Here is a 9,990-nt window from a genome sequence, read left to right as displayed (position 1 = left end):
TTATGCTGAGATCCACACTGTCCTTTACCTGGCTTCAATACACTGGCAACACTGGTGTTTGGCTTGGTGGGCTGGGGAAGCTGTGCGGTATCTGCATTCGTTATGAATGTTGGACTTTGTGGTTCACTACGAGCAGATTGAATACACATGAAGTCTAAACGTCCTGATTATACCAGTGAAATGAAGATGTGCTCGTTCCAGCTTGTGGTTTTGGATAACGTTGATGTTTATGACGAGAAAAACGTAGTGTTTAAAATAATAATAATAAAAATAAAAAATAAATAATAATAATAATAATGATTATACCGCCATGACATTTCCCTTTTCAGAAAACTTCATGCAAAATGTGTATTTTTTCCCTGCATTGTCGGAACTAGAAGCACAAGCATTTCGCTACACTCGCATTAACATCTGCTAACCATGTGTATGTGACCAATAACATTTGATTTGATTTGATTTGATTTGAGATGCTACTTTTTTTTTTAGCGAACGTTGTACGTGTGTGTACACACATTTGGCTTTCAAGGTCTCCAGGGCTCACTGTCTGGATATACTATGGACTGTGTCTGACCATATCATATCAGAGAAGACCAAGGGATGTTATGCTATAGAATGGGGGAGGGAGATTATGCTATAGAATGGGGGAGGGAGATTATGCTATAGAATGGGGGAGGGAGATTATGCTATAGAATGGGGGAGGGAGATTATGCTATAGAATGGGGGAGGGAGATTATGCTATAGAATGGGGGAGGGAGATTATGCTATAGAATGGGGGAGGGGGATTATGCTATAGAATGGGGGAGGGAGATTATGCTATAGAATGGGGGAGGGGGGTTATGCTATAGAATGGGGGAGGGAGATTATGCTATAGAATGGGGGAGGGAGATTATGCTATAGAATGGGGGAGGGGGGTTATGCTATATAACGGGGGAGGGAGATTATGCTATAGAATGGGGGAGGGAGATTATGCTATAGAATGGGGGAGGGAGATTATGCTATAGAATGGGGGAGGGAGATTATGCTATAGAATGGGGGAGGGAGATTATGCTATAGAATGTGGGAGGGAGATTATGCTATAGAAGGGGGGAGGGGGTTATTCTATAGAGGGGGAGGGGGTTATGCTATAGAGGGGGAGGGGGGTTATGCTATAGAATAGGGGAGGGGGGTTATGCTATATAATGGGGGGAGGGGGGTTATGCTATAGAAGGGGAGGGGGTTATTCTATAGAGGGGGAGGGGGTTATGCTATAGAGGGGGCAGGGAGGGGAGGCAATTCTATAGTGGGGGAGGGGATGTTATGCTATAAAGCAGGGAGGGAGGGGAGGGACGTCTGGCCATGTGTCAGCAGCAGATCGTATGTCTGTTCTTCCCTGGTCGAGGTGTGGGATCCCCACGGGGGGGTGGGAGGGGGGGTTTGTCCAGAGGGAACTGTTACTACCCGCGTCCACCTTTCAGCCCGCAATGTCAATCAGCATATGGTTGATCCACCCCCAATGTGTTCATGTACCCAGAAAATGTGGCCCTTTCACGGCGGCATTCTCAGCCGGGCCAAAGAGATTAAGATGTAATGTTCTTCTCCCTCTCCACAACAGGGGATGTGGCACACAGGCCTACTAGGATTCATGAGCCTGCAGAAAATCCCCTAGGGCAAGAAAAGAGAGAGAGAGAGAGAGAGAGAGAGAGAGAGAGAGAGAGAGAGAGAGAGAGAGAGAGAGAGAGAGAGAGAGAGAGAGAGAGAGAGAGAGAGAGAGAGAGAGAGAGAGAGAGAGAGAGAGAGAGAGAGAGAGAGAGAGAGAGAGAGAGGTGGGAGAGAGAGAGAGAGGAGAGAGAGGAGAGAGAGTAAGAGAGAGAGAGAGAGAGAGAGAGAGAGAGAAGAGAGAGAGGAGAGAGGAGAGAGAGAGAGAGAGAAGAGAGAGGAGTGGAGAGAGAGAGAGAGAGAGAGAGATAGAGAGAGGGAGAGGGTGGGAGGGGTAAGGAAGAGCAAGGTGGGGGGTTGGACGTGATGGTATCAGTGTCGGTTTGACATCTTCCAATTACAGGAAGTGAAGTAACTGTGTTTTACTAGCGGTGTCCACATGACCAAGGTCTCACCAGTGACCCTGAGAGTACAAACGAGAAAACAATAGAGAGGTTTTGTTTTTTTACACACACCACCTCCCAGTGGGCCTGACGCACAAGTATCCCGGATTAACTGTTTCCACTGTAACCCCTAGCTCAATAGGATTTATGGGAGCTGTGAAAGCAAACAGCTCCCATTTCAGCTCAGGAGGCTGAAAAGATTCGGCATGGGGCCCTCAGTTCCTCAAAAAGTTCTACAGCTGCACCATCGAGAGCATCTTGACTGGCTGCATCACCGCTTGGTACGGCGAATGTACCGCCATCAACCGCAAAGCGCTACACAGGGTGGTGAGGGGGTCGAGCTCCCTACCATCCAAGACCTCTACACCAGGAAGTGTCAGAGAAAGGCCCGAACAATTACTAAAGAATCCAAGCCACCCAAACCATAGACGGTAAACTCTGCTATCGTCTGGCAAACGGTATCAGAGCCACAGGCTACAAGACAGCTTCTACTCCTAAGCCATAAGACTGCTAAATAGCCATACGTTAATTAAATGGTTACACAGACTGTCTGCATTCCACAGGGATACTGGCGCCCATCTTGAGTGTAATGGTTCCTACAGTTGTGTCAAGTTGGCTGGATGTCCTTTGGCTCGTGGACCAGTCTTGATATACATGGGGAAACTGTTGAGCGTGGAAAAAACCACACAGCAGCGTTGCAGTTCTTGACACAAACCGGTGCGCCTGGCACCTATCATCGTACCCCGTTCAAAGACACTTTAATCTTTTGTCTGGCCCATTTACCCTCTGAATCGCACACATACACAATCCATGTCTCAATTGTCTAGAGGCTTAAAAGTCGCTCTTTAACCTTTCTCCTCCCCTTCATCTATGCCGATTGAAGTGGATTTAACAAGTGACATCAATAAGGGATCATAGCTTTAGTCTGGATTCACCTGGTCAGTCTATGTCATGGAAGGAGCAGGTGTTCTTAATGTTTTGTCCACTCAGTGTATACAGTATACACACTACATCTGACATACATACACGTTCACGTACACACACACGCACGCACGCACGCACGCACGCACGCACGCACGCACACACACACACACACACACACACACACACACACACACACACACACACACACACACACACACACACACACACACACACACACACACACACACACACACACACACACATACACACACACACATACATACAGTAGTGGTGGCTTGGTCACATTCATGTACATATCTACCTCTAATACCTTATTATTATCTATCCTGATGTCACTTTACCCTGCCTTCATGTACATATCTACCTCAAATACCTTATTATTATCTATCCTGATGTCTAGTCACTTTACCCTGCCTTCATGTACATATCTACCTCTAATACCTTATTATTATCTATCCTGATGTCACTTTACCCTGCCTTCATGTACATATCTACCTCTAATACCTTATTATTATCTATCCTGATGACTAGTCACTTTACCCTGCCTTCATGTACATATCTACCTCTAATACCTTATTATTATCTATCCTGATGTCTAGTCACTTTACCCTGCCTTCATGTACATATCTACCTCTAATACCTTATTATTATCTATCCTGATGCCTAGTCACTTTACCCTGCCTTCATGTACATATCTACCTCTAATACCTTATTATTATCTATCCTGATGTCACTTTACCCTGCCTTCATGTACATATCTACCTCTAATACCTTATTATTATCTATCCTGATGCCTAGTCACTTTACCCTGCCTTCATGTACATATCTACCTCTAATACCTTATTATTATCTATCCTGATGTCACTTTACCCTGCCTTCATGTACATATCTACCTCTAATACCTTATTATTATCTATCCTGATCTCACTTTACCCTGCCTTCATGTACATATCTACCTCTAATACCTTATTATTATCTATCCTGATGTCACTTTACCCTGCCTTCATGTACATATCTACCTCAAATACCTTATTATTATCTATCCTGATGCCTAGTCACTTTACCCTGCCTTCATGTACATATCTACCTCTAATACCTTATTATTATCTATCCTGATGTCACTTTACCCTGCCTTCATGTACATATCTACCTCTAATACCTTATTATTATCTATCCTGATGTCTAGTCACTTTACCCTGCCTTCATGTACATATCTACCTCTAATACCTTATTATTATCTATCCTGATGCCTAGTCACTTTACCCTGCCTTCATGTACATATCTACCTCTAATACCTTATTATTATCTATCCTGATGCCTAGTCACTTTACCCTGCCTTCATGTACATATCTACCTCTAATACCTTATTATTATCTATCCTGATGTCTAGTCACTTTACCCTGCCTTCATGTACATATCTACCTCTAATACCTTATTATTATCTATCCTGATGTCTAGTCACTTTACCCTGCCTTCATGTACATATCTACCTCAAATACCTTATTATTATCTATCCTGATGTCTAGTCACTTTACCCTGCCTTCATGTACATATCTACCTCTAATACCTTATTATTATCTATCCTGATGTCTAGTCACTTTACCCTGCCTTCATGTACATATCTACCTCTAATACCTTATTATTATCTATCCTGATGTCACTTTACCCTGCCTTCATGTACATATCTACCTCTAATACCTTATTATTATCTATCCTGATGACTAGTCACTTTACCCTGCCTTCATGTACATATCTACCTCTAATACCTTATTATTATCTATCCTGATGTCACTTTACCCTGCCTTCATGTACATATCTACCTCTAATACCTTATTATTATCTATCCTGATGCCTAGTCACTTTACCCTGCCTTCATGTACATATCTACCTCTAATACCTTATTATTATCTATCCTGATGTCACTTTACCCTGCCTTCATGTACATATCTACCTCTAATACCTTATTATTATCTATCCTGATGTCTAGTCACTTTACCCTGCCTTCATGTACATATCTACCTCTAATACCTTATTATTATCTATCCTGATGCCTAGTCACTTTACCCTGCCTTCATGTACATATCTACCTCTAATACCTTATTATTATCTATCCTGATGTCTAGTCACTTTACCCTGCCTTCATGTACATATCTACCTCTAATACCTTATTATTATCTATCCTGATGTCTAGTCACTTTACCCTGCCTTCATGTACATATCTACCTCTAATACCTTATTATTATCTATCCTGATGTCTAGTCACTTTACCCTGCCTTCATGTACATATCTACCTCAAATACCTTATTATTATCTATCCTGATGTCTAGTCACTTTACCCTGCCTTCATGTACATATCTACCTCTAATACCTTATTATTATCTATCCTGATGTCTAGTCACTTTACCCTGCCTTCATGTACATATCTACCTCAAATACCTTATTATTATCTATCCTGATGTCACTTTACCCTGCCTTCATGTACATATCTACCTCTAATACCTTATTATTATCTATCCTGATGACTAGTCACTTTACCCTGCCTTCATGTACATATCTACCTCTAATACCTTATTATTATCTATCCTGATGTCACACTTACCCTGCCTTCATGTACATATCTACCTCTAATACCTTATTATTATCTATCCTGATGTCTAGTCACTTTACCCTGCCTTCATGTACATATCTACCTCTAATACCTTATTATTATCTATCCTGATGTCACTTTACCCTGCCTTCATGTACATATCTACCTCTAATACCTTATTATTATCTATCCTGATGTCTAGTCACTTTACCCTGCCTTCATGTACATATCTACCTCTAATACCTTATTATTATCTATCCTGATGTCACTTTACCCTGCCTTCATGTACATATCTACCTCTAATACCTTATTATTATCTATCCTGATGTCACTTTACCCTGCCTTCATGTACATATCTACCTCTAATACCTTATTATTATCTATCCTGATGTCACTTTACCCTGCCTTCATGTACATATCTACCTCTAATACCTTATTATTATCTATCCTGATGACTAGTCACTTTACCCTGCCTTCATGTACATATCTACCTCTAATACCTTATTATTATCTATCCTGATGTCTAGTCACTTTACCCTGCCTTCATGTACATATCTACCTCTAATACCTTATTATTATCTATCCTGATGTCTAGTCACTTTACCCTGCCTTCATGTACATATCTACCTCTAATACCTTATTATTATCTATCCTGATGTCACTTTACCCTGCCTTCATGTACATATCTACCTCTAATACCTTATTATTATCTATCCTGATGTCTAGTCACTTTACCCTGCCTTCATGTACATATCTACCTCTAATACCTTATTATTATCTATCCTGATGCCTAGTCACTTTACCCTGCCTTCATGTACATATCTACCTCTAATACCTTATTATTATCTATCCTGATGTCTAGTCACTTTACCCTGCCTTCATGTACATATCTACCTCTAATACCTTATTATTATCTATCCTGATGTCACTTTACCCTGCCTTCATGTACATATCTACCTCTAATACCTTATTATTATCTATCCTGATGTCTAGTCACTTTACCCTGCCTTCATGTACATATCTACCTCTAATACCTTATTATTATCTATCCTGATGTCTAGTCACTTTACCCTGCCTTCATGTACATATCTACCTCTAATACCTTATTATTATCTATCCTGATGTCTAGTCACTTTACCCTGCCTTCATGTACATATCTACCTCAAATACCTTATTATTATCTATCCTGATGTCACTTTACCCTGCCTTCATGTACATATCTACCTCTAATACCTTATTATTATCTATCCTGATGACTAGTCACTTTACCCTGCCTTCATGTACATATCTACCTCTAATACCTTATTATTATCTATCCTGATGTCACTTTACCCTGCCTTCATGTACATATCTACCTCTAATACCTTATTATTATCTATCCTGATGTCACTTTACCCTGCCTTCATGTACATATCTACCTCTAATACCTTATTATTATCTATCCTGATGACTAGTCACTTTACCCTGCCTTCATGTACATATCTACCTCTAATACCTTATTATTATCTATCCTGATGTCACTTTACCCTGCCTTCATGTACATATCTACCTCTAATACCTTATTATTATCTATCCTGATGACTAGTCACTTTACCCTGCCTTCATGTACATATCTACCTCTAATACCTTATTATTATCTATCCTGATGACTAGTCACTTTACCCTGCCTTCATGTACATATCTACCTCTAATACCTTATTATTATCTATCCTGATGTCACTTTACCCTGCCTTCATGTACATATCTACCTCTAATACCTTATTATTATCTATCCTGATGTCTAGTCACTTTACCCTGCCTTCATGTACATATCTACCTCTAATACCTTATTATTATCTATCCTGATGTCTAGTCACTTTACCCTGCCTTCATGTACATATCTACCTCTAATACCTTATTATTATCTATCCTGATGTCACTTTACCCTGCCTTCATGTACATATCTACCTCTAATACCTTATTATTATCTATCCTGATGTCTAGTCACTTTACCCTGCCTTCATGTACATATCTACCTCTAATACCTTATTATTATCTATCCTGATGTCTAGTCACTTTACCCTGCCTTCATGTACATATCTACCTCTAATACCTTATTATTATCTATCCTGATGTCTGTCACTTTACCCTGCCTTCATGTACATATCTACCTCTAATACCTTATTATTATCTATCCTGATGTCTAGTCACTTTACCCTGCCTTCATGTACATATCTACCTCTAATACCTTATTATTATCTATCCTGATGCCTAGTCACTTTACCCTGCCTTCATGTACATATCTACCTCTAATACCTTATTATTATCTATCCTGATGTCTAGTCACTTTACCCTGCCTTCATGTACATATCTACCTCTAATACCTTATTATTATCTATCCTGATGTCTAGTCACTTTACCCTGCCTTCATGTACATATCTACCTCTAATACCTTATTATTATCTATCCTGATGTCTAGTCACTTTACCCTGCCTTCATGTACATATCTACCTCTAATACCTTATTATTATCTATCCTGATGTCTAGTCACTTTACCCTGCCTTCATGTACATATCTACCTCTAATACCTTATTATTATCTATCCTGATGTCTAGTCACTTTACCCTGCCTTCATGTACATATCTACCTCTAATACCTTATTATTATCTATCCTGATGTCTAGTCACTTTACCCTGCCTTCATGTACATATCTACCTCTAATACCTTATTATTATCTATCCTGATGTCACTTTACCCTGCCTTCATGTACATATCTACCTCTAATACCTTATTATTATCTATCCTGATGTCTAGTCACTTTACCCTGCCTTCATGTACATATCTACCTCTAATACCTTATTATTATCTATCCTGATGTCTAGTCACTTTACCCTGCCTTCATGTACATATCTACCTCTAATACCTTATTATTATCTATCCTGATGTCTAGTCACTTTACCCTGCCTTCATGTACATATCTACCTCTAATACCTTATTATTATCTATCCTGATGTCTAGTCACTTTACCCTGCCTTCATGTACATATCTACCTCTAATACCTTATTATTATCTATCCTGATGTCTAGTCACTTTACCCTGCCTTCATGTACATATCTACCTCTAATACCTTATTATTATCTATCCTGATGTCTAGTCACTTTACCCTGCCTTCATGTACATATCTACCTCTAATACCTTATTATTATCTATCCTGATGTCTAGTCACTTTACCCTGCCTTCATGTACATATCTACCTCTAATACCTTATTATTATCTATCCTGATGTCTCTTTACCCTGCCTTCATGTACATATCTACCTCTAATACCTTATTATTATCTATCCTGATGTCACTTTACCCTGCCTTCATGTACATATCTACCTCTAATACCTTATTATTATCTATCTGATGTCTAGTCACTTTACCCTGCCTTCATGTACATATCTATCTCTAATACCTTATTATTATCTATCCTGATGTCTAGTCACTTTACCCTGCCTTCATGTACATATCTACCTCTAATACCTTATTATTATCTATCCTGATGTCTAGTCACTTTACCCTGCCTTCATGTACATATCTACCTCTAATACCTTATTATTATCTATCCTGATGTCTAGTCACTTTACCCTGCCTTCATGTACATATCTACCTCTAAATACCTTATTATTATCTATCCTGATGTCTAGTCACTTTACCCTGCCTTCATGTACATATCTACCTCTAATACCTTATTATTATCTATCCTGATGTCTAGTCACTTTACCCTGCCTTCATGTACATATCTACCTCTAATACCTTATTATTATCTATCCTGATGTCTAGTCACTTTACCCTGCCTTCATGTACATATCTACCTCTAATACCTTATTATTATCTATCCTGATGTCTAGTCACTTTACCCTGCCTTCATGTACATATCTACCTCTAATACCTTATTATTATCTATCCTGATGTCTAGTCACTTTACCCTGCCTTCATGTTCATATCTACCTCTAATACCTTATTATGATCTATCCTGATGTCTAGTCACTTTACCCTGCCTTCATGTACATATCTACCTCTAATACCTTATTATTATCTATCCTGATGTCACTTTACCCTGCCTTCATGTACATATCTACCTCTAATACCTTATTATTATCTATCCTGATGTCTAGTCACTTTACCCTGCCTTCATGTACATATCTACCTCTAATACCTTATTATTATCTATCCTGATGTCTAGTCACTTTACCCTGCCTTCATGTTCATATCTACCTCTAATACCTTATTATTATCTATCCTGATGTCTAGTCACTTTACCCTGCCTTCATGTACATATCTACCTCTAATACCTTATTATTATCTATCCTGATGTCTAGTCACTTTACCCTGCCTTCATGTACATATCTACCTCTAA

The 9,990-nt window shown here is 39.4% G+C and overlaps 1 long non-coding RNA gene across 1 annotated transcript; it reads right to left on the bottom strand.

The window, feature by feature from the left end:
* Positions 1-6,712: 6,712 nt before the first annotated feature.
* LOC127914949 (uncharacterized) lies at positions 6,713-7,978 on the bottom strand. Its single transcript, XR_008089556.1, has 3 exons — positions 7,838-7,978; positions 7,169-7,304; positions 6,713-7,105 (listed from the first exon to the last, which is right to left on the bottom strand). It is a non-coding gene; the product is annotated as an uncharacterized LOC127914949 (long non-coding RNA).
* Between the last annotated feature and the right edge of the window lie 2,012 nt (positions 7,979-9,990).

This window comes from Oncorhynchus keta, chromosome 34, assembly GCF_023373465.1.
Source record: "Oncorhynchus keta strain PuntledgeMale-10-30-2019 chromosome 34, Oket_V2, whole genome shotgun sequence".
Lineage (NCBI taxonomy): Eukaryota > Metazoa > Chordata > Actinopteri > Salmoniformes > Salmonidae > Oncorhynchus > Oncorhynchus keta.
Note: the sequence above shows the minus strand (reverse complement) of the source record. Positions and strands in the feature narration are given on the sequence as shown.